The following is a 27297-nucleotide window of genomic DNA, read 5'->3' on the forward strand; positions in this document are numbered from 1 at the left end:
TATGGTTACTGTGACAGTACTTCTCCTATAACTGTAACTCCTTATTTGTTGTGGGGTTTGAGATTCACAGATTTGGAATAATTTTATGAATGAGCTTATAATCTCTATAAGTGAAAAAAAGAGTAAAGCCTAGTGAATTACTAATTCCACTTATTTAATGTGATTGTGTTAAAAATATTTTCAAGTTAGTTCAAGCAACTCCCAGGACTTCAGTTTTCTTTGACTTGTCCAGATCCTGTCATTTTTTCAAATGCTGTCCCCCTCTAGTAAAAAAACCGGATTTTCAAGAAAAGTTATTTTCAATCCCTTTAAAGACATATTTAATATATCACAAATAAAGTAATTTTGGATTCATTGAAGAAAATTTAAATTTTAAATAAGATTTCTAGTAAAACTGAAGGATCCATGGATGAGTTGTGGAGAGAATCATTGCAGCTCGGACACCTCAATTTTGGGCTGAAATACTGTGGATTCCACCTTGCTTAATAAATAATTCAATTTTAATTTTAAAACCTGTTCAATTCTTTTAAAAAAAATTGAAAACTCTTGGTTTAAATATAATTTTTTTATTGAGGTTGGATAAGAGAGAAGTTGTAATTCCTAAAAACAACTATCACTTTTAACTATTATTCTTATAATATTAAAAATAAAGATTTTATTGTCTAAGTTATTTTTATACTTGTAGATGGTTTTCAGCACTATACTGTCAATAGTATATTCTGACATAAGTTTATTAATCACAATATACATTATTTAAAAATAAATTATACAGATTTGGATAAATATTAGTTAGACTTAAATGCTTACTTGATCCATTTGTTAAGTGGTTTTCTTTTTCAGAAGTTCTATCCGTTAAGTTGGTAGGAATGACGTTAAATGTTATCCAACGTAGCAACATACATATCCCACTTCAGGTCCTTTTAGAGGAATGTGTTAAGGTCAACTTTCTCTCTCTCTTCTATATTAATGATTTCATAATTATAGGATTTTTATTCTTCTTTTGCATTATTCTGGTATTTAAATCTCATTTAATAAATTAAAATAAAAACTAAAATCACATAACTTTCCTTTTGCCGTTAAAATAAAAAATATAATCTTTATTAACACTAATATATAAAATTTCAAGTCTACATAATTTCATGCTAATCTTTTCTAAATCCTGATGAATATTCCCAATAAAAAGAAAATATAGACAAAATAGAGGACCAAATTCTAGTGGTGCTGCCAGTCACAGACTTCGACATCGTCATCGACTCGCTGCCAACGGGGACGATCAACGACCTCCACGAGATCCCAGACGCAAACTTAGGACCACCCTCAATCCACAAACCCACAAAGAAGAACAGAAGCCAAAACCCTCAACCTGCGAATCACCAAAACGTTGTCATCCATTTGCAAAGCAGAAACATAAATCATTACCCAACGCGATGCACCACCCTAGTGGTCGTGGGGATGCTGATGAACCAAGACCGTCATATCACGAAACCTCAAGTCCGTTATTTCCCTCCACGACGACGCCATCAACAGGGTTTCTTGCACCACGGAGATTTCTAAGGTTGAAACCTCGCGGAGGCGTCGCTGCTGCAACAATCACCGCACCATGAGAAAGGTGTTCGCGCCTTACCTGCAAAACCCCCAACCAGAACCGCGAAGGAGAAGAGGAAAGAAGTCTTTGCCACGCGGTAAAACGAGAAAAAAGAAAGGGAAGAAAGCTTCCCTGTTGCGTGAGCTCCATAAAGGTAGCCCAAAGCTGGTCTGTCGAAAGAGAAAGACCAAAAATTAGGAAAGAGGAGTGAGGTTTGAGAGAGAATTGCCTAAATTAGGGTTCTTCAATCTGAATTTCAATTTGGGAAAATTAATCAGGGAGAAACTAATTAGAGTTTTAATTAGGATTTTAAAAAAACATTTAATAAAAAGAAAACTTAACCTAATCAAATTATAATTAGAGCTAACGTGGCAAGGACTTATGTATTTGGTTTTGTAATCAAAAGGGCATTTTGATATTTGTCTTTGCTAAAAAAATTACTTTTGTCACGCTGGATATTTATTTTGTCACATCAATTAACATTTAACGCCATTCTTACCAACTTAATGGATAAGACTTCAGTCATACAATTTTGAAAACTTAGGGACCCAATGTATGCACTTTTAAAACCGGGTACTAAACTGAAAAGAACCACTTAACATACGGACCAAGTAAGCATTTAAGCCTATTAATTATATGTAACTGAAATATCATTTTTATTTAAATGATTACACTTATTCATGAATAAAAATGTTATGTTCACTTGAACAAAAAGTACTGTTCATAGGTTTTTGAGAGCGAGGAAATGTGTTGTTTTGTCTGTTCACATGAGATGAAATGCGAAGAAGGATTTGATACGATTTGCGGGATGTATAAGTTTTTCATCACTCGTAAAAGTGGAGAGATTTGGAGGGATTAATGGTAGAATGTCTGATTTACCCTCTAGCTATTATATAATTCTAACTCGAGTATTGGTGCATTGTGGTCTGCGAAGTGAGTTTTGAAAGTGTAATATGTGTGTTTAGTGCCTTGTCTATGGTAGATGACGTTGATGGCCATATGAAGATGATGGTTGAAGATGAAGACGAGTTTGAAGCTGAAGAAGATGAAGATGAGTTTGAAGTTGAAGAAGATAAAGAACAGTGGCTGAAATGAAATATTTTAGAGGTGTATTTGGTTCCCTTCCACTCGTATTCGGTTCCACGGGTGGGAAGAATTTACATGGAACCTGTATTCGGTTCCCACTTTTTGTTATTCGGTTTCCATTATTCATAACCATGGTGTATTCAGTTCCCAACCACCGTATTCGATTCCATGTGCGTTTAGCCTGACGTTTGACGGTGTATTCGGTTCCAACGTGATGATATTCGGTTCCCTTGGAGCATTTTGTTCCAAGCTTCATGGTGGAGGTGCAGGCGCCATGTTCGACCAAGCTGGAGGTTTCTTTGGGGGTGGACGTGGATTATATGCGACGAAGGTGGAGGATCCAGCCTGCCTTGGCTTCCTGCTGGAGATCCACCGTCACCAATGATGACGTTTCGACCGAGTTTCTAGAGGCCTCGCTGCGTGTCCCCGATCTAATTCTGTCAGACAAGATCTTCCCCAAATAGAAGGACCTCGATGCGCCTCCCGAGGTAGACTTTGTGTCGCTCTCCTACCACCGCAACGACGCTCTCTGCGACGTTGTTTTCGACTCCCTCGCTAGGATCGGGTGCTTCCAACTGTTGAACCACATGATTCCGTCACAGTTGGTGGACTCCGCTACCGAGGATGTCGCCGGAGCGTTCTAGGTGCCGCATGCAAAGCGTGCAGTAGCGACTAGGTCACTGAAGAAGCCCTAGGGGTTCGAAGAGTATCACTCCGGAAAGGAGGAAGAAGAAGGTAGTGAAGAATTCGTGTGGTGCAATGAGGAGGAGTTGAAGTTGAAAATGGAGGGAATTTGGCCCATTGGATATCCAAATTTTAGGTTACACCATAAATTATAATACCAGTTCTCCTTTAATTAAAAAAAAATCTTTTTATACAAAAATAAGTCTTCATGAACTCTATTAGATTCAATATGGTTTATTAATGTTTAACATCAAAATTTCTAAGTCCAAAATTACTAAAACTTTTAATTTGTCTAAACTTACAATGAAAAGATGGAAAATCTTATGTCACGTATAGAAATGGTGGCTATGAAAATGATGCATGTGATACTGAAAAAGAAGAGTGTAGAATTTGAGAGTGGGAATGAGAAAGGGAATGTTTGCTACATCTATAAGCATGGTGGTGATAATATTAAGGATGCATTGGCTAATTCCTTAAAATATGATGTGATTAGAATTTTGATTAGGGGAATTGATTACTCCCATTCATTGTGCTTTCATCTATGCAATGGCTCTTCACAGTTTCATGTTTACTCCAAGAAAAGTTGGCTCTCTTTCTGCCCTGAGCCAGATGCTCTTATAGTCACTATTGGAGATCAAATTCAGGTCAGTCTGTGTAAGAATGCGAAATTTACATTTAAAAATAAATTCATTTTACTAAATTATAATTTTTCTAGGCAAAGTGACGAGAAAATGAGTGAGAAAAAAATGAAAAGGAAAAATAACCCAATACTTGATAATATTCTGGTCACCAATGGAAATCTTAAAATAGACTTTCATTGGTAAATAATAAAATAGGTCTTTTACGTCTAATATATTAGTTTACTTTATGTAAGATCCTTGAAAATATTTGTAAGTTAGATACTAGATAAAAAAAAATTAAAAAAAAAAATTATTAATAAAAAAAAATAGTGAATAGTAAATAGTGAATAGTAAAAAGTGAATAGTAAAAAAAAAATTATTTTTGGAAAGGATAAGTGTTACACGTAGCTTTGAGATCAGAATTCACCAATTTGCAAATAAAAAATTATTTTTGTAATAGTAAAATGAATAAAAAAATGAATAGTACAAATGAATAGTAAAAATGAATAGTAAAATTTTTTACTATAAATAGCCAAGGGGGAAGGCTGAAAATTTACACCAAAGAACTTAGAAAAATGTTGAGAGAAGAGAGTTGGAAGAATTTCTAATTGCAAAGGGGATATTCTGGAAGTTTTCAGAGAGCGAGGAGATTAAGTCTGTAATAGAGATAAGGGAAGCCACTCTTATACTTTGCGTTTCTCTAATCCTAAATCTTGAATATGTAGTATTTTGTTGCTGTATGGTCTTGAATTTTGAATGAGAACATTTATTTGTTTCTTGTGTATTTTTGGAAGGACGAGAAGTTGTCTAACCGGCTCTGCCAGATTCAACTTCTTGTTTCCCCAAAGCCTTGGTTGTTTCTTATATCTTTATATGGTATTTTTGGAAGGACGAGAAGTTGTCTAACCGGCTCTGCCAGATTCAACTTCTTGTTTCCCCAAAACTTTGGTTGTTTCTTATATCTTTATATTGTATTTTTGGAAGGACGAGAAGTTGTCTAACCGGCTCTGCCAGATTCAACTTCTTGTTTCCCCAAAGCTTTTGTTGTTGTTTTTTTATATCTTTATATTGTATTTTTGGAAGGATGTGAAGTTGTCTAACCGGCTCTGCCAGATTCAACTTCTTGTTTCCCCAGAAATTTTATTGTTTTATCTATTCTTTTTATTGCATCTTTGTGGAAGGATGAGAAGTTGTCTAACCGGCTCTGCCAGATTCAACTTCTTGTTTCCCCTGAATTTTTATATTAATATTATTTTGATGGTAAGGGCAACTAATTATTTTTGTATGAATTTATAAATATACGAATGTTGAACTGGTGTTCTCTTGCGAAACTGTTTTATGACTTTTATTATATTGGGTGTTATAACTGAAACTGTTAAATTGTACATGTTGTGATGTGATGAATTTATTGAATGAGTTTGTTGGCTGAAATTGATCTTGTTGGAAGGTCTGGAGTAAGGGTTCTGTAATAGCTTATATATGAGTATTAAATAGATATACAGATACTGTTTGAGGTTGTTGTGAGAGGAAGTAAAAATATTAAAATTAGGCATTTTAGATTTAGAGCATAAGACAACAAGGTAGATAAATTAAATAAATAAATTGATTAATTATTGAGGGCCTCCCTTTGTTGGTAGGATAGAGGAACCTTAAAAACCTGAGTTGGCACATCCCTGATCATAGAGCAGCCCTGGCCTGGTCCAGTCAGTTGTGACTAGTCATATGTGCTGGCGTCGAAGGTGAGTTTGATGCGTTCAGACATCTGGGTCCTCTCCGGTGACCAATTGGGGTAAAGAAAAATCTCTACTAGGATGAAAATAAAATAAAACAAGTTGATTGTAGATGCATAATATTATCATGGTAAAAATTTCATATATATTTTATTTATCATTACATTGAGCCCAGACTTTAATATGTAGTTCCTACGATATGTTGATATATTTTGGTTGATCCATGATCTTTGTTTGGTGAAAATATGTTGAGTTATACTCGTTATGGGCAAAATGAGTTTATAATATGAAGCATGATATATGGCAATATGTTTAATTTATTGATACCAAAACGGGTTATTATGAATTCATGATTAAAGAATGAACATGATTGAGTTAGGTGGATAAGAGGGTATGAATTGTTGGTTTTATGAAATGTTGGAGTGGATATGAGAAATCATTACTTATGAAATGATGTTTACTACCGGGAGTAGTATGTTCGAGTTATACCATGAGAGTTTGGTATGAGCAACGTAACACCTGAGGTTTATGAAAGCAGGCAGAAAGTGGTCTGACCATAAGGCTTTGACATAAACGTATGATTCGTAAGTTATATAGAAGCAGGCAGAGAGGGGTCTGACCATAAGGCTTCAGAAAGTAAGACATAGTATATAAGTGAGGCTTAAGGAAGCAGGCAGAGAGCGGTCTGACCATAAGGCTTCATGAGTAAGCATGGTACACTTGTAAGATTTATGGAAATGGAAAAGATGATTTTGATAATGATGAATTAATGACATCGGAATAATGATATTTTATCAATTGCAGAAATACATGATTATAATATTTTTATTACAAGTTTAATGATTTTATGATATGGTTGGCTTACCCTTATTTGTTTGTACTATGATCATATAACTCATGTTATATGTGATTAGATAATGTTGCAGATGCGGTTGAAAAAGCTTAGAGATGAGAGAGATGTGGGGAAAAACTTTCAGGGATTTTTGTAAAAAGAATAAATTTGTATTGGGAAGATTATGTTGTGTAAAAATTATAAGTTGAAATTTCAATGGTGAAGACTATATTGTTAAAGTGTGTAAGTTTGGTATTGTACTTTGGAGTAATTGAAATAAAGTTTGATTGTTTATATGAGATATCAAATTAATTTAGTCTCTACTATCAGTAATACCCTTTAAAATATTAGGGTGTTACATTTTGGTATCAGAACAATGGTTTTCGAAAATATTTTGGGACTCTGGGGAGTGAAATTATTATTCTTAGTAAAATATCAATTGAGTTGATTCTTGTTTTATTGGAAACTAGACTCAAAGAGCTTCAATTTGACTACTCATACGCATATTTTGGACTTCGGGAAGGGGTCTAACTGAGCTGGGGAAAACGTGACAGTTTTACTGTCCAGGGGCTAGCGTCCAACCTTAATTTTAGGTGTATTTTTACAAGTTGCAACTTTTTGGAGTGAGTAGGTTGTGTTCTGCACTAGGAGAACATTTTGGGACCCTTTGGAGACTTTCCTACCATGTTTTAGGGCTGGAAAATGGTTTAGGATGGTCCATTGGTTGTTTATTATTGTTAAGTGCCAAGTGCATGGGTCCTTAGTTGTCTAAGGCATCTTCTTTTAATTCCAAATCAGATTTGGAGTTTTGGAGGAGAGTAGAGAGGTCCTTGGTGGGAGGTGAACGAAATCCTAAGTGTCCTAAGTGTGGAGGCTGACTTGGTCTAGCAAGGAGGAGAGGAGTTGCTCTTTTTGAAGAAGAGTTTAAGGTGTTTTAGTCTTCATGAGGTAAGGGGAGCTAACTCAACTTAATTTCTAGAATTTTGTAGTTAGAAATATGGTTCCAATTGCTTGACTTTGATGAAGGGGAGCTAATCCTTTCTTGTTATGATCATGAATACGAATATGAATATGTTAAAAATTTGGTAATGGTAGTTATCTATTGATTTGTGTAAAATTTGGTTTTCATGATTATAATTTCTTATTTTCGAGTTACTGTGGTGATAAATTTCTATTAATTGTTTTCACCGTTGGATTTAGCTAAAATTTTAATATGTTAATCCTAATACATATTACTAAACTTTGACTGTTCGGATTTGAAAATAGAAGTCTGTACTTGGAGAAATAAATCCTATAAGTTTGAGTAAATTAGTTACCCCTGTAGTTCTGTTACTAAGTTGTCTCAGTAAAATATAGAATTCTGACCTATTTGCCCGTTAGATCAACCTCAAAGTTTGATATAGAATCCCTAAGACATATTAATACACTGTGACCGATCGGATTTGAAATTGAAGGTCTATGCTTAGAGAAAGAAATTTCGAAAGTTTGAAATATTTGATGAACAATGTAATTCTGTTCTTAAGTTATAATGGTAACAATTTCATATATATTCCATTTACCGTTAGATTGAGCCCAAACTTGAGTATGGAGTTCATAAGACATATTAGGTGATCTTGACCGTTCAGATTTGGAATTAGATGTCTGTTCTTAGATGAATTCATTCCGTATTTTGAGTTTAACCGAGAACCACTTAAATTTCTATCTCTGAGTTACCTCGGTAAGACCTTCATATCTACTTAGTTAACCGTTAGATTACCCTGAAACTTTAGTATGAGGTTTCTAACAGAGAGGAACATACTTCGACCGTTCGGATTTTAGATCAGAGTTACCGATTTAGAGATATTAATTTTGTAACTTCTCAGGGATCTCAATATTGCTTAATTTATGTTTTTGGATCATTTATAAAAAAATTGATGATTTCCGCCTCATTAACTGTTGGATTGGACTGAAAAGCTTACCATATGATCTAAACATGTTGTTGATTAGTTTGATTGGTTCAGATCGTCGATAAATAATATGTTGAAAAAGGTAATTTGGTTAATTTGTGCTACTTTGGTAAGTAGGCAGAATTGAAACTGAGATATGTTGATTGGTTATTATGTGCTTGTTGAGCAATGATATTGTGATAATATGTTGAGTGGGTGTGCTTAACTGTATTGAATACTGTGGATGTATTATTAACGGATTGTGAATGGATTGTATGCTTGTTTCAGTTAGCTCACCCTATTGTTTGTGTTTGTGTATGTGATTGCAATGATCGTATAATGTGTGATATTATACGGGAGCATAAACTATTTCAGATGAATTAGCATATGGTTCTAGACTTGCTTAGAAGATGAGAGATCTGTGAAAAAAAAAAAAAAAGACATGGGGGATTTTTAAATAAATATATTTTCAAATTTCAAACTGTGTGGAATTTTAAATTTAAGAAGTTTATGAACTGTGTGAAATTTTATTTTAGAAGACTTGTGTTGTAATACAACACTTAATATTTTGTTGGTATTGAAAATTGTTAAAGAAAAGTAATATATGCATTTTTGTGGAAAAATAAATTGTAACGCCTAAATCGGGGTGTTACACTATTGGGTATCAGAGCAATGGTTTTCGAAAATCCATATTTCTTTTGTAAGTAATCTTTTGTTAAATAGTCTTTGTTTTAATAAATAATTTTCGAGGACGAAAATAATTGTTGTTGGGGAGATTGTAAGATCCTTGAAAATATTTGTAAGTTAGATACTAGATAAAAAAAATTAAAAAAAAAATTATTAATAAAAAAAAATAGTGAATAGTAAATTGTGAATAGTAAAAAAAAATTATTTTTGGAAAGGATAAGTGTTACACGTAGCTTTGAGATCAGAATTCACCAATTTGCAAATAAAAAATTATTTTTGTAATAGTAAAATGAATAAAAAAATGAATAGTACAAATGAATAGTAAAAATGAATAGTAAATTTTTTTACTATAAATAGCCAAGGGGGAAGGCTGAAAATTTACACCAAAGAACTTAGAAAAATGTTGAGAGAAGAGAGTTGGAAGAATTTCTAATTGCAAAGGGGATATTCTGGAAGTTTTCAGAGAGCGAGGAGATTAAGTCTGTAATAGAGATAAGGGAAGCCACTCTTATACTTTGCGTTTCTCTAATCCTAAATCTTGAATATGTAGTATTTTGTTGCTGTATGGTCTTGAATTTTGAATGAGAACATTTATTTGTTTCTTGTGTATTTTTGGAAGGACGAGAAGTTGTCTAACCGGCTCTGCCAGATTCAACTTCTTGTTTCCCCAAAGCCTTGGTTGTTTCTTATATCTTTATATGGTATTTTTGGAAGGACGAGAAGTTGTCTAACCGGCTCTGCCAGATTCAACTTCTTGTTTCCCCAAAACTTTGGTTGTTTCTTATATCTTTATATTGTATTTTTGGAAGGACGAGAAGTTGTCTAACCGGCTCTGCCAGATTCAACTTCTTGTTTCCCCAAAGCTTTTGTTGTTGTTTTTTTATATCTTTATATTGTATTTTTGGAAGGATGTGAAGTTGTCTAACCGGCTCTGCCAGATTCAACTTCTTGTTTCCCCAGAAATTTTATTGTTTTATCTATTCTTTTTATTGCATCTTTGTGGAAGGATGAGAAGTTGTCTAACCGGCTCTGCCAGATTCAACTTCTTGTTTCCCCTGAATTTTTATATTAATATTATTTTGATGGTAAGGGCAACTAATTATTTTTGTATGAATTTATAAATATACGAATGTTGAACTGGTGTTCTCTTGCGAAACTGTTTTATGACTTTTATTATATTGGGTGTTATAACTGAAACTGTTAAATTGTACATGTTGTGATGTGATGAATTTATTGAATGAGTTTGTTGGCTGAAATTGATCTTGTTGGAAGGTCTGGAGTAAGGGTTCTGTAATAGCTTATATATGAGTATTAAATAGATATACAGATACTGTTTGAGGTTGTTGTGAGAGGAAGTAAAAATATTAAAATTAGGCATTTTAGATTTAGAGCATAAGACAACAAGGTAGATAAATTAAATAAATAAATTGATTAATTATTGAGGGCCTCCCTTTGTTGGTAGGATAGAGGAACCTTAAAAACCTGAGTTGGCACATCCCTGATCATAGAGCAGCCCTGGCCTGGTCCAGTCAGTTGTGACTAGTCATATGTGCTGGCGTCGAAGGTGAGTTTGATGCGTTCAGACATCTGGGTCCTCTCCGGTGACCAATTGGGGTAAAGAAAAATCTCTACTAGGATGAAAATAAAATAAAACAAGTTGATTGTAGATGCATAATATTATCATGGTAAAAATTTCATATATATTTTATTTATCATTACATTGAGCCCAGACTTTAATATGTAGTTCCTACGATATGTTGATATATTTTGGTTGATCCATGATCTTTGTTTGGTGAAAATATGTTGAGTTATACTCGTTATGGGCAAAATGAGTTTATAATATGAAGCATGATATATGGCAATATGTTTAATTTATTGATACCAAAACGGGTTATTATGAATTCATGATTAAAGAATGAACATGATTGAGTTAGGTGGATAAGAGGGTATGAATTGTTGGTTTTATGAAATGTTGGAGTGGATATGAGAAATCATTACTTATGAAATGATGTTTACTACCGGGAGTAGTATGTTCGAGTTATACCATGAGAGTTTGGTATGAGCAACGTAACACCTGAGGTTTATGAAAGCAGGCAGAAAGTGGTCTGACCATAAGGCTTTGACATAAACGTATGATTCGTAAGTTATATAGAAGCAGGCAGAGAGGGGTCTGACCATAAGGCTTCAGAAAGTAAGACATAGTATATAAGTGAGGCTTAAGGAAGCAGGCAGAGAGCGGTCTGACCATAAGGCTTCATGAGTAAGCATGGTACACTTGTAAGATTTATGGAAATGGAAAAGATGATTTTGATAATGATGAATTAATGACATCGGAATAATGATATTTTATCAATTGCAGAAATACATGATTATAATATTTTTATTACAAGTTTAATGATTTTATGATATGGTTGGCTTACCCTTATTTGTTTGTACTATGATCATATAACTCATGTTATATGTGATTAGATAATGTTGCAGATGCGGTTGAAAAAGCTTAGAGATGAGAGAGATGTGGGGAAAAACTTTCAGGGATTTTTGTAAAAAGAATAAATTTGTATTGGGAAGATTATGTTGTGTAAAAATTATAAGTTGAAATTTCAATGGTGAAGACTATATTGTTAAAGTGTGTAAGTTTGGTATTGTACTTTGGAGTAATTGAAATAAAGTTTGATTGTTTATATGAGATATCAAATTAATTTAGTCTCTACTATCAGTAATACCCTTTAAAATATTAGGGTGTTACATTTTGGTATCAGAACAATGGTTTTCGAAAATATTTTGGGACTCTGGGGAGTGAAATTATTATTCTTAGTAAAATATCAATTGAGTTGATTCTTGTTTTATTGGAAACTAGACTCAAAGAGCTTCAATTTGACTACTCATACGCATATTTTGGACTTCGGGAAGGGGTCTAACTGAGCTGGGGAAAACGTGACAGTTTTACTGTCCAGGGGCTAGCGTCCAACCTTAATTTTAGGTGTATTTTTACAAGTTGCAACTTTTTGGAGTGAGTAGGTTGTGTTCTGCACTAGGAGAACATTTTGGGACCCTTTGGAGACTTTCCTACCATGTTTTAGGGCTGGAAAATGGTTTAGGATGGTCCATTGGTTGTTTATTATTGTTAAGTGCCAAGTGCATGGGTCCTTAGTTGTCTAAGGCATCTTCTTTTAATTCCAAATCAGATTTGGAGTTTTGGAGGAGAGTAGAGAGGTCCTTGGTGGGAGGTGAACGAAATCCTAAGTGTCCTAAGTGTGGAGGCTGACTTGGTCTAGCAAGGAGGAGAGGAGTTGCTCTTTTTGAAGAAGAGTTTAAGGTGTTTTAGTCTTCATGAGGTAAGGGGAGCTAACTCAACTTAATTTCTAGAATTTTGTAGTTAGAAATATGGTTCCAATTGCTTGACTTTGATGAAGGGGAGCTAATCCTTTCTTGTTATGATCATGAATACGAATATGAATATGTTAAAAATTTGGTAATGGTAGTTATCTATTGATTTGTGTAAAATTTGGTTTTCATGATTATAATTTCTTATTTTCGAGTTACTGTGGTGATAAATTTCTATTAATTGTTTTCACCGTTGGATTTAGCTAAAATTTTAATATGTTAATCCTAATACATATTACTAAACTTTGACTGTTCGGATTTGAAAATAGAAGTCTGTACTTGGAGAAATAAATCCTATAAGTTTGAGTAAATTAGTTACCCCTGTAGTTCTGTTACTAAGTTGTCTCAGTAAAATATAGAATTCTGACCTATTTGCCCGTTAGATCAACCTCAAAGTTTGATATAGAATCCCTAAGACATATTAATACACTGTGACCGATCGGATTTGAAATTGAAGGTCTATGCTTAGAGAAAGAAATTTCGAAAGTTTGAAATATTTGATGAACAATGTAATTCTGTTCTTAAGTTATAATGGTAACAATTTCATATATATTCCATTTACCGTTAGATTGAGCCCAAACTTGAGTATGGAGTTCATAAGACATATTAGGTGATCTTGACCGTTCAGATTTGGAATTAGATGTCTGTTCTTAGATGAATTCATTCCGTATTTTGAGTTTAACCGAGAACCACTTAAATTTCTATCTCTGAGTTACCTCGGTAAGACCTTCATATCTACTTAGTTAACCGTTAGATTACCCTGAAACTTTAGTATGAGGTTTCTAACAGAGAGGAACATACTTCGACCGTTCGGATTTTAGATCAGAGTTACCGATTTAGAGATATTAATTTTGTAACTTCTCAGGGATCTCAATATTGCTTAATTTATGTTTTTGGATCATTTATAAAAAAATTGATGATTTCCGCCTCATTAACTGTTGGATTGGACTGAAAAGCTTACCATATGATCTAAACATGTTGTTGATTAGTTTGATTGGTTCAGATCGTCGATAAATAATATGTTGAAAAAGGTAATTTGGTTAATTTGTGCTACTTTGGTAAGTAGGCAGAATTGAAACTGAGATATGTTGATTGGTTATTATGTGCTTGTTGAGCAATGATATTGTGATAATATGTTGAGTGGGTGTGCTTAACTGTATTGAATACTGTGGATGTATTATTAACGGATTGTGAATGGATTGTATGCTTGTTTCAGTTAGCTCACCCTATTGTTTGTGTTTGTGTATGTGATTGCAATGATCGTATAATGTGTGATATTATACGGGAGCATAAACTATTTCAGATGAATTAGCATATGGTTCTAGACTTGCTTAGAAGATGAGAGATCTGTGAAAAAAAAAAAAAAAGACATGGGGGATTTTTAAATAAATATATTTTCAAATTTCAAACTGTGTGGAATTTTAAATTTAAGAAGTTTATGAACTGTGTGAAATTTTATTTTAGAAGACTTGTGTTGTAATACAACACTTAATATTTTGTTGGTATTGAAAATTGTTAAAGAAAAGTAATATATGCATTTTTGTGGAAAAATAAATTGTAACGCCTAAATCGGGGTGTTACACTATTGGGTATCAGAGCAATGGTTTTCGAAAATCCATATTTCTTTTGTAAGTAATCTTTTGTTAAATAGTCTTTGTTTTAATAAATAATTTTCGAGGACGAAAATAATTGTTGTTGGGGAGATTGTAAGATCCTTGAAAATATTTGTAAGTTAGATACTAGATAAAAAAAATTAAAAAAAAAAATTATTAATAAAAAAAAATAGTGAATAGTAAATTGTGAATAGTAAAAAGTGAATAGTAAAAAAAAATTATTTTTGGAAAGGATAAGTGTTACACGTAGCTTTGAGATCAGAATTCACCAATTTGCAAATAAAAAATTATTTTTGTAATAGTAAAATGAATAAAAAAATGAATAGTACAAATGAATAGTAAAAATGAATAGTAAATTTTTTTACTATAAATAGCCAAGGGGGAAGGCTGAAAATTTACACCAAAGAACTTAGAAAAATGTTGAGAGAAGAGAGTTGGAAGAATTTCTAATTGCAAAGGGGATATTCTGGAAGTTTTCAGAGAGCGAGGAGATTAAGTCTGTAATAGAGATAAGGGAAGCCACTCTTATACTTTGCGTTTCTCTAATCCTAAATCTTGAATATGTAGTATTTTGTTGCTGTATGGTCTTGAATTTTGAATGAGAACATTTATTTGTTTCTTGTGTATTTTTGGAAGGACGAGAAGTTGTCTAACCGGCTCTGCCAGATTCAACTTCTTGTTTCCCCAAAGCCTTGGTTGTTTCTTATATCTTTATATGGTATTTTTGGAAGGACGAGAAGTTGTCTAACCGGCTCTGCCAGATTCAACTTCTTGTTTCCCCAAAACTTTGGTTGTTTCTTATATCTTTATATTGTATTTTTGGAAGGACGAGAAGTTGTCTAACCGGCTCTGCCAGATTCAACTTCTTGTTTCCCCAAAGCTTTTGTTGTTGTTTTTTTATATCTTTATATTGTATTTTTGGAAGGATGTGAAGTTGTCTAACCGGCTCTGCCAGATTCAACTTCTTGTTTCCCCAGAAATTTTATTGTTTTATCTATTCTTTTTATTGCATCTTTGTGGAAGGATGAGAAGTTGTCTAACCGGCTCTGCCAGATTCAACTTCTTGTTTCCCCTGAATTTTTATATTAATATTATTTTGATGGTAAGGGCAACTAATTATTTTTGTATGAATTTATAAATATACGAATGTTGAACTGGTGTTCTCTTGCGAAACTGTTTTATGACTTTTATTATATTGGGTGTTATAACTGAAACTGTTAAATTGTACATGTTGTGATGTGATGAATTTATTGAATGAGTTTGTTGGCTGAAATTGATCTTGTTGGAAGGTCTGGAGTAAGGGTTCTGTAATAGCTTATATATGAGTATTAAATAGATATACAGATACTGTTTGAGGTTGTTGTGAGAGGAAGTAAAAATATTAAAATTAGGCATTTTAGATTTAGAGCATAAGACAACAAGGTAGATAAATTAAATAAATAAATTGATTAATTATTGAGGGCCTCCCTTTGTTGGTAGGATAGAGGAACCTTAAAAACCTGAGTTGGCACATCCCTGATCATAGAGCAGCCCTGGCCTGGTCCAGTCAGTTGTGACTAGTCATATGTGCTGGCGTCGAAGGTGAGTTTGATGCGTTCAGACATCTGGGTCCTCTCCGGTGACCAATTGGGGTAAAGAAAAATCTCTACTAGGATGAAAATAAAATAAAACAAGTTGATTGTAGATGCATAATATTATCATGGTAAAAATTTCATATATATTTTATTTATCATTACATTGAGCCCAGACTTTAATATGTAGTTCCTACGATATGTTGATATATTTTGGTTGATCCATGATCTTTGTTTGGTGAAAATATGTTGAGTTATACTCGTTATGGGCAAAATGAGTTTATAATATGAAGCATGATATATGGCAATATGTTTAATTTATTGATACCAAAACGGGTTATTATGAATTCATGATTAAAGAATGAACATGATTGAGTTAGGTGGATAAGAGGGTATGAATTGTTGGTTTTATGAAATGTTGGAGTGGATATGAGAAATCATTACTTATGAAATGATGTTTACTACCGGGAGTAGTATGTTCGAGTTATACCATGAGAGTTTGGTATGAGCAACGTAACACCTGAGGTTTATGAAAGCAGGCAGAAAGTGGTCTGACCATAAGGCTTTGACATAAACGTATGATTCGTAAGTTATATAGAAGTAGGCAGAGAGGGGTCTGACCATAAGGCTTCAGAAAGTAAGACATAGTATATAAGTGAGGCTTAAGGAAGCAGGCAGAGAGCGGTCTGACCATAAGGCTTCATGAGTAAGCATGGTACACTTGTAAGATTTATGGAAATGGAAAAGATGATTTTGATAATGATGAATTAATGACATCGGAATAATGATATTTTATCAATTGCAGAAATACATGATTATAATATTTTTATTACAAGTTTAATGATTTTATGATATGGTTGGCTTACCCTTATTTGTTTGTACTATGATCATATAACTCATGTTATATGTGATTAGATAATGTTGCAGATGCGGTTGAAAAAGCTTAGAGATGAGAGAGATGTGGGGAAAAACTTTCAGGGATTTTTGTAAAAAGAATAAATTTGTATTGGGAAGATTATGTTGTGTAAAACTTATAAGTTGAAATTTCAATGGTGAAGACTATATTATTAAAGTGTGTAAGTTTGGTATTGTACTTTGGAGTAATTGAAATAAAGTTTGATTGTTTATATGAGATATCAAATTAATTTAGTCTCTACTATCAGTAATACCCTTTAAAATATTAGGGTGTTACACTTTAAGCCAAGACAGTTGTTACACAAACAGTTATACATATGTTAACTTGTTGCTTATAAAAACAACATATGTACAAAGTGCAATACATACACTTCCATAACGTTATGTTTTGAAAACCTTTCTTTCTATTTACTGTTTCTCGCCCCAACATAGTGGTATTCAGAGCCAGGTCGATTGAGCACCTGAGGAGTTTCTTAATCACGGCACGGTGCGGCTGGCTAGAGTGATTAAAGGTGAATGAGGAAGAAGGGTGTCAAGATTTTATTTCTTAATCAAAGAAGTGTGTTTCAAGCATGGCGGGAATAGGTGTTCCAGTAGCAAACCTTCCAATACGCACATAAAAGAATTGGAACAGATGGAGCACGTAGATGAGAGTGTTGTTCAGGTTTCAAGAAATTCTGAGGAGACAGTACGAGTTACTGCAGATGGAAGACAATGATAAAGTTGGTGAGTATTTTAACAGAATTCTGACCATCACTAATCAGATGAAAGGATGCGGAGAAGCTATCAATGATCTTATGATTGTTGAGAAAATCATTAGATCGTTACCATAGAAGTTTGATTATATAGTGGTTTCAATAGAAGAATCGAGATATTTTTCCAAGATGAAGATTGAAGAGCTACATAGTTCATTAGAAGCGCATGCAATGAGGCTATTGGATAGAAATCCAATCAATAATGAAGAACAGGCATTGAAAGTACACCATTCCAAGAATGATGAGAAAAAGAACAGGCTACGATAAAGTTTAGTTGTATGATGAAAATAAGAATTTGATCCTGAGATGCAAGATCTCCAAGAACAGAACATTCTAGATCAATATGAAGGCAGTGGAAAATTCTCAATGATTGTCCTTAGTGAAATTAAATGATGAAAGTTGGTTGTGGCATGTGAGGTATGGACACTTGAATTTCAAAAGCTTGCAGCAACTTGATATGAAAGGAATGGTTCTTGGATTACCCAACATCACACTGCCAGAGAGAGTGTGCAAAAATTGTTTGGCTGGAAAGTAGACGAGGAGATCATTTAAATCACACTTGAACATGAGAGCAAAGGAGTGTTTGGAGGTAGTACATTCAGACATATGTGGACCGATTGAAGTTCCTTCATCAGCTGGAAATAGGTATATCATTACCTTCGTTGATGAATATAGCAGAATGATCTGGTTGTATGTGATTGATGAACAAATTTATGATCACCAAAATATGATGTCACAAACTTGTTGAACAATCGGCAAGTATGACCGAATCATTTCAAGTAATAAACTCGGTAAGACCAAGTATCGTTCTCCCAAAGGACTCACGGCCTAGTTTAGTTGTGTGGTTCGTTGATTAGCTAAGACTTAAGAACGAAATATTTGAAGTTTAATATGCAAAACAGAAAATAAACATGTATGCATGAGATTTTGATCAATGGCAAAAGCAAAAGACAAGCACTTTCAATGAAATATATATATGAATATGTTGTTGGGGGTCAATTTCATCTTATCCACTCTCATATATTTTAGGAATTCAACATTCAAATCATCATTGTTAATGTCACTCTCTAAATTACCTTGTCAAGAAGGTCTATCCCTAATTACGAGTTCATACGATTCCTAGCATTCCTAATAATTAGTTCTCTTAGCACAGGAGCTTAACGACAACCAATATAATATTGGGAGTAATTCCCCGGATCTAGACTTCCCCGTACGTTCCCGTATCGACAAAATCAATAATCATGCATTGAATGAGTTAAACAAAGCAAGCATTAGGCAAAGAGGAAAAACCCTAACTAATGATGAAGGAAAACATAAATCTTAGATTAAGATGCAAGCACAAATTCCATATATGAGAGCTTCAAAAGATTACATTGATTCCCCAACAAACATACAAGGTTTAGTTCACCATATTCATGGTGAACCTAGATGAACAATAATGAAAGAATGAAAGATAAAACCCTAGAAAGGTGAAGAGGTAGCCTGAGCATCCAAGATCCTCCTTCAAAGGGGTGGAGAAGAGAGTGTTTGCTTTATTTCTGCCAAAGATATCAACCCTAAGACATCTAGGTCTTTAAATAGGACATAAAAATAATAGAAAACGGGTCCAGGCCCAAACAGATCATAAAATCGCATAAAACTGGCCCAAAACTCGTCTGGTTGACTTTTTTCGTATTCTTGTTGACTGGTTGACTTTTTGGTTGACTGGTTGACTTTTTGGTTGACTAGTTGACTTTTCTGGTTGACTGGTTGACTTTTCTGGTTTCTGGTTGACTTTTCTGGTTTTTGGTTGACTTTTCTGATTCCATCTCTCTCCTTCTTCACTTCTTTCACTAAATTCACCTTTAAACCTGCACAAAAACACTGAAATCAAGCATAAATCTGTCCAGCTCTCTTATTTCTGAAAATATGGATAAAAGCATGATTTCAAGCTAGTTTCTAAGTGTAAAGGTTGCTTTTTGTGTCAATTTTAAGCATGAAAATAACAGTTTTTCAACTGTTATCACAACCCCAAACTTAGAACTTTGCTTGTCCTCAAGCAAACAAGATGTAACTCAATCTTCAACCAATTCATATGATGGTTCACTCATTCAAAAATCCTCTTTTTCAAGATAAGTAACAACTTCACTCAAACTTATGACCAAGAGTTCAATCAAGATGTGCACATGCTTTAGTGTTCACAAAGTCATTTAAATTCCCACAAATGCTATTTTTCATGAATGATCAATCAATTAAGCATGGATGTTCATGTGCTTATGGAATATTTCCTCACTAGGTAAAGTGTTTCACTCAACACACAAGTGTATAAGAGGTAAAGTGTTTCACTCATTCACTCCACTATCACAATGTTACATGAATCAACTTTGCCTTTCATTTTACCACAATCAAAAACATTCACAAGCATGCATCATCACAAGGACTTTTCAATGGCTTATAATGTGGCTGGGCTAACAAGAAAATTGGTTTTTCTGGATCACAAAATCCTTGAGTTAAGAGAATCATAACAACACAATTTTTCTTATTCTTCCCAACTTGCCTTTGCATTTGCATTGAGCTTTGCTTCTTTTTCTTTTCTTTTCTTTTTCTTTTTTTTTTCTTTTCATATTCTTACTTTTTAGCTCTTAGCTCAATGCTTTTCCTTTTTCATGTTTTCCCAACAACCCCAAACTTGAACATTTAACAATACCACACAAGATCTTCTACTTAACTCAAGGTAAAGATTTTCAATCAAGGGTTTTCAGTGTATGTTCAAGGCTAAGGGTTCAAAGGATAGAACACAAAGTGTTCTCTTTTAGTGGGCTAACTTTATGAATTTGGCCAATAAAAAGGGTTCCAACAAACGACCTTGATCACATGATGCAAAACAAGCAATTGATTCAATCATAGAAAACCTGGGCAAAGTCATTCATGCTTTCAAAGTAATAGCATTCAATCATACCAAAAATTCTGGAGCTCAAAACCTCACATATAAGCTCATTCACATTTGACATACACATCCTGCTTAATTTCACAATCACAATCATAATATCCTGCATTTGTTCACAAAGCTTATGAATCACCTGTATAAGCATTTTAATGTGCACATCTATCTCAACATCAATCAATCACTAATCATCATCAAGCATTACTTATCACACAATCACAGTTAACATCAAACCATCACACAAACCAGGTTTCCAATAGAGTACATCAAACCCTAATCTAAAAACAAAAACAAATAAGTTCAGAAAACTTAACCCAAACAAAAGCATAAGTCCTGCTCTAGTTATGATAGCATTCATCAGTAAATGCTATCTCAACTCCTCCTCAATCTGAGCTGTCCTCTGTATCCTCCTTCTTCTTGGATCTTATAGTCTTGATTCTTTTTGCCCGATGAGGAGGCCATCCTTGCATCAAACATAATTCACAAAACCAAAAGATACATTGTTAAGCATTAGTAAGCCATAATGAAGAAATTAGCCCCTTCAATGATGCTCTCTCCCAACCCCAAACTTAGATGGAAAACTAGTGAGCAAGTGAGTGGAAGGGAGATTTTCTAAAGAGGGATGAGGGAAAAGTTGTAGAGAACCTTTGAAAAGGTATGTAGGAGTGTGTGCAGAGAAGAGTCTGAAAGTATGAGCAAATGCGCAGCTTAGGGTATAAAAATACCCTAATGGGCTCGGGTTCCGCTAAAGGGTAACCAAAGCCCATCTGCGAGAGTACCGCTCAGCGATAAGTTGCCGCTCAGCGACACTTTCGTGATGTGCTCTTCTCCTTCTTTTCTTATCCTACGTGCCTCCTAGACATGTCCCTCACTGGTTCCCTGCAATTCAATGCTTAAAATACTTATGCAAACCCTAACTAAAATAAAACAAACAAAAACAATCAATCAACTGGGTTGCCTTCCAGGTAGCGCTTGTTTAACGTCACGAGCCTGACCCAAAATCCACCAACACCCATCAGTAGGTGCAAAATTTTCTCATCAACACCCATCAGTAGGTGTTACACACTTAGTATCCTTCAGTAGATACTTAACCACCTAGCATCCATCAGTAGATGCTATGTTCAGCAAAATATTCACAAAATCATGTTCAACAGATTAAAAATTACAAACCAAAATAAAATTAAAAAGTTCTTAAATCCACTGGGTTGCCTCCCAGCAAGCGCTCTTTTAACGTCATTAGCTTGACCCAGTAAAGCTCAAGTTCCTTCTTTGTAGTTGATGTTGTCATTCCACCAACTCCTCAGCTGTTTCCTGTGAACTGTTTTGATTCTTCTAAGACATGGAGATTCTATCTCTATCATCTCCTTCTCCTTAAAGCCCTTCACAACCCACAACTTGTTCTTGATTCTTACAGGTGCACCAAGTTGGGGTCTTCTTTTCTCCCAGTCACCAGGAATTTCTCCTCCTCTTCCAATCTTTTCCTCCTTGTGTACCTGAAACAACAAACAATGGTTACCTGCAACCTTGAGATTTTCATCTTTACGGCTAGTCATGAGTGCATCATGAAATGCAGCTTTATAACTAGCTTCTTCCTCCTGTGTTTGCGTCTCATCTTTAAAGACGTCTATAACCACTCTCTCCTCCCTATCCTGGAGCACCACTATACCTTCATTTACATCAATGATAGCTCTGGCCGTTTTCATAAACGGTCTTCCAAGTATGATAGGTATCTTCTCTGTCTCCATCTTCATCACCACAAAGTCTGCCAGGAATTGAAGTTTGCCAACACAAACTATAATGTCGTCTGCAATCCCACATGGCTCCTTTGAAGATCCATTGGCCATTACTAGATTAACCTTTACAGGTTTCACATTAACATTGCCGATTTGCTCCAGTAAAGAGTAAGGTATCAAGTTAACACTTGAACCTAAATCAAGGAGAGCTTTCTTCACCTTTTTCTTCCCTATGGTACAAGGGATAGAAAAACTGCCTTGATCTGTTGCTTTAGGAGGGAATGACTCTTTTTTAACAGTTATACACTCCTTTGCCTCATCATCTCTACGTCTTTTCTTTGTAGAGATTTCTTCATTAGATTTAGTGTAAACCGTAATCTGTTGTAGAATCTGTTCTCAAGGTGCATCATTATCCACCATTTTGAATAATTCTGTGAAGTCTAGTTGTTTCCCTTGATGGATTGGAAAAGGAAAAGTTCTTTTGCTCTCTATTTCTCTTCTCTCTTCTGTATCTAACTCAACTTTCTCATCATCAACACTCTCTACCACCTTGCACTCTTCTCTGAGGTTAACCTCAGTATTAGCCCCAAAATTTCTATTTGGCCTTTCTTCCACCTGTTTGGTGATCTGCCCCATCTGAATCTCCAAATTTTTGATAGCAGCTTCAGTGCTCTTTTGGGTAGACTCAGTTTTCTGTATGAAATTGTTGAGAGTTTCCTCCATCCTCATGGACCTTTCATTAAGCATAGATAACTGTTGCCATAAGGTGGGTTGCCGCTGCTGTTTATTATATTGACCAGCTTGCCCAGTTTTCCCTTGACCAATACTTGGGTGTGGTTTCCACCCCTGATTGTAGCTTCCTTGACGGTACTGATTGGTCATGTAGTTTACATCCTCCACGGCTTCAACTGGAAAGGCACATTGACCATTGATATGGTCGCCTCCACACAATTCGCACAACTGGGTTTGTACCTGTGCAGCAGTTTTCAACTCTTTGGGTAATTGTGCAAGAGTTTTGGTCAGAGTCTCCAGCTGTTGAGTTAGAATTTTGTTTTGAGCTAGCAGGGCATCATGTGTCTGTAATTGGAGGACTCCTTTTTGCATAGGAGCTCCTCTCTCATTGTGTAGCTCATTATCACTAGTAGCCATGTTTTCTATAATCTCTGTTGCTTCCTCTGGAGTTTTCCATTTAATATTGCCTCCTGCTGAGGCGTCCAGCATCATCTTGGTTTGTGAACCAAGCCCTCCAAGGAAAGTTAAGACTACTTCCTGATCTTCAAAGCCATGCGTGGGTGTTTTTCTTAGCAAGCTTTTGTATCTGTCTCATGCATGCCCCAGTGATTCTTCTATACCCTGGTTAAATGAAGAAATCTCTTGCTTGCCTTTTGTCACCTTAGATTGTGGGAAGTACTTGTTTAAAAATTTTGTGACCACTGCTTCCCACTCTGTGAAACTTTCTTCTGGGAAAGAATTCAACCAAAGCTTAGCATTGCGTCCCAATGAGAAAGGAAACAAGCTAAGTTTGATAGCTTCGTCTGGCACCCCATTAATTTTGACTGTGTTGCAAATCTCATTGAAGGTAGTGAGGTGCTCATATGGGCTTTCATGAGATAACCCATTAAATTGGTTGCTTTTCACCAGTTGAATCAGTGCTGGTTTGACCTCCATATTAGCTGCATTGACTCTAGGTCTAGCTATACTGTTAAAGTGCTGAGGTCCAGCTATATTGGTGTAGTCAGCAAGAGTTCTTCTAACATTGTTGTTCTCCATATTTTCTGTGCTATGAACAGAACCTTGTGGTGATGATTGTAAGAGAGTTTCTGGAGAAGGGAAAAGTTCTCTAGATGTTCGGATTCTTCTCCTCCGTCTACTCTCGTCTAGACCTTCAAGCAGAGGTTCTGTTGTTTTCTTGCTCCTTGTTCTAATTGCTTCCTGCATGCACAAGAAAACAAAACCCTAGAAAAGATTTGTTAGCACAAAAAGATATAGGAGAAGATATAGATTCAGAAGATAAAAGATTCAGAGGATAAGATAAAATAATATAAAATAAAATAAAATAAAATAAAATCTAATCAAATCAAATCAAATCAAATAATATAAAATCTAATCTAATCAAATAAAATAAAATCTAATCTAATCAAATAAAATCAAATCAAATCAAATCAAATAAGATAAAATAAAATAAAATCAAATCAAATAAAATCAAATAAAATAAAATCAAATAAAATAAAACCAAATCAAATAAAAACCGAAAAAATAAAAACAGAAAATAAAAACAGAAATTCAAAATTAAAGTCAAAGATAATCAATAATCACACAAATTAACCAGTTAAACCACGAGTCCCCGGCAACGGCGCCAAAAACTTGATGAACAAATTTATGATCACCAAAATATGATGTCACAAACTTGTTGAACAATCGGCAAGTATGACCGAATCGTTTCAAGTAATAAACTCGGTAAGACCAAGTATCGTTCTCCCAAAGGACTCACGGCCTAGTTTAGTTGTGTGGTTCGTTGATAAGCTAAGACTTAAGAACGAAATATTTGAAGTTTAATATGCAAAACAGAAAATAAACATGTATGCATGAGATTTTGATCAATGGCAAAAGCAAAAGACAAGCACTTTCAATGAAATATATATATATGAATATGTTGTTGGGGGTCAATTTCATCTTATCCACTCTCATATATTTTAGGAATTCAACATTCAAATCATCATTGTTAATGCCACTCTCTAAATTACCTTGTCAAGAAGGCCTATCCCTAATTACGAGTTCATACGATTCCTAGCATTCCTAATAATTAGTTCTCTTAGCACAGGAGCTTAATGACAACCAATATAATATTGAGAGTAATTCCCCGGATCTAGAGTTCCCCGTACGTTCCCGTATCGACAAAATCAATAATCATGCATTGAATGAGTTAAACAAAGCAAGCATTAGGCAAAGAGGAAAAACCCTAACTAATGATGAAGGAAAGCATAAATCTTAGATTAAGATGCAAGCACAAATTCCATATATGAGAGCTTCAAAAGATTACATTGATTCCCCAACAAACATACAAGGTTTAGTTCACCATATTCATAGTGAACCTAGATGAACAATAATGAAAGAATGAAAGATAAAACCCTAGAAAGGTGAAGAGGTAGCCTGAGCATCCAAGATCCTCCTTCAAAGGGGTGGAGAAGAGAGTGTTTGTTTTGTTTCTGCCAAAGATACCAACCCTAAGACATCTAGGTCTTTAAATAGGACATAAAAATAATAGAAAACGGGTCCAGGCCCAAACAGATCATAAAATCGCATAAAACTGGCCCAAAACTCATCTGGTTGACTGGTTGACTTTTCTGGTTGACTGGTTGACTTTTCTGGTTTCTGGTTGACTTTTCTGATTCCATCTCTCTCCTTCTTCACTTCTTTCACTAAATTCACCTTTAAACCTGCACAAAAACACTGAAATCAAGCATAAACCTGTCCAGCTCTCTTATTTCTGAAAATATGGATAAAAGCATGACTTCAAGCTAGTTTCTAAGTGTAAAGGTTGCTTTTTGTGTCAATTTTAAGCATGAAAATAACAGTTTTTCAACTGTTATCAGTGATCAAGATGAAAAATGATGCACTGGAAATCTTTATGAGATTTAAAGCTCATGCTGAGAGGGAGAGTGGAAGGCAGCTAAAGATTCTTATAACAGATGGGGAAGGAGAATATACGTCTAATGCCTTTGAAATCCATTACTAAGAGTGTGGAATCACTCATGAGATCACAACACCATATACTCCTCAGCACACTAGGCTTGCAGAAAGAAGAAACATGATGATTCTTAATATGGCTAGGAGCATGATAAAGTAGAAAGCAGTGCCACGAAAGCTTTGGGGCGAGGCGGTGTCCACAGCTATCTACATGCTTAATAGGTGTCCAACGAAGAAGTTAGAAGGGAAATTTCCCTTTGAAGCGTGGACAGGCGAGAAGCCGAAATTTGGCCACTTTAAGGTGTTTGGATCACTTGCCTTTGTGCATCTACCTAATCAGAGAAGATCGAAGCTGCAAGATAAGAGCGAGCCAATGATATTCATTGGTTATCATCCTACTGGAGCTTATAAGCTCTTCAATCCATCTAACGAGAAAGTCGTCTTGTGTAGAGATGTGATGATCCCAGAGGATGAAAGTTGGGACTTGAAGCAGAAGCAAAATGGTTTGGTGAAAGCTATAATAGTTAGAGAAGCTGATACTTCCATCTCAACAGAACCTGAGATAATATTTGATTGTAGTGAAGGTGTGCAGAATGGTGAGAATGGTAGACCACGAAGACAACATGCATTGCCACAAAGGTTTATTGGATGTGAAGTGTATACAGATACACAGATAGGTGATGAAGGAGACTTGGTTCATATGGTGTTGTATGCAGGAGCAGAACCGATAGATGAGGTGGAAGCATTAAAAGAACCTGTGTGAAGAAATGCAATGAGGGAAGAAATTGATTCCATCGAAAGGAATGGAACTTGGCAGCTTGTTGATCTTCCAGCAGGAAAGAAAAGTATTGGAGTAAAATGGGTGTTTAAACAAAAGTTGAAGCCTGATGGATCAATCTCCAAGTATAAAGCTAGGTTGGTTGCAAAGGGCTTCCTTCAAAGGCAAGACTTTGATTTTTCTTAGGTGTTTGCACCAATAGCACGAATAGAGACCATTCGGCTAGTGATTGTTATTGCATGTTCGAGAAGGTGGCCATTGTTCCAACTTGATGTGAAGTTAGCATTTCTTCATGAACCTTTTGAGGAGGAGGTATACGTATAGCAGCCACCTGGATTTATTGAAGAAGGAAAAGAACACCAAGTCTACAAGCTGCAGAAAGCGTTATACGGGCTGAGACAAGCTCCCAAGGCCTGTTATAAACGTATTGACTCTTTCCTAACTCAAATTCACCAGATGCATGGTTGAACATGTTGTATATGTGAAGGGAAGCACAAGAAAAGATTTGCTAGTCATATGTTTATATGTGGATGATTTGCTCATCGTAGGATCTAATTAAGCTCACATAGAAGAATTCGAGTGATGCAAACAGAATTCGAGATGACTAACCTGGGTAAGTTAAGCTACTTTCTAGGGATGGAATTTGCTTATATTACTCCAGGATTGGTGATGCATCAGAAGAAGTATACGAAAGAATTGTTGAAAAGATTCAATATGTCATTGTGAAATGTCGTAAAGAGTCCGATGGAAGTTAATCAGAAGTTGGTGAAAGATGAATCAGAAGAAGGG

General features: G+C 34.8%; 1 pseudogene; it reads left to right on the top strand.

Annotated features, from left to right (window-relative positions):
- Nucleotides 1-2987: 2987 nt before the first annotated feature.
- On the top strand, nt 2988-26493 carry LOC108344602 (uncharacterized; annotated as a pseudogene).
- Nucleotides 26494-27297: the final 804 nt, after the last annotated feature.

The sequence above is a fragment of the Vigna angularis genome, chromosome 7, assembly GCF_016808095.1.
Source record: "Vigna angularis cultivar LongXiaoDou No.4 chromosome 7, ASM1680809v1, whole genome shotgun sequence".
NCBI classification, from domain to species: domain Eukaryota; kingdom Viridiplantae; phylum Streptophyta; class Magnoliopsida; order Fabales; family Fabaceae; genus Vigna; species Vigna angularis.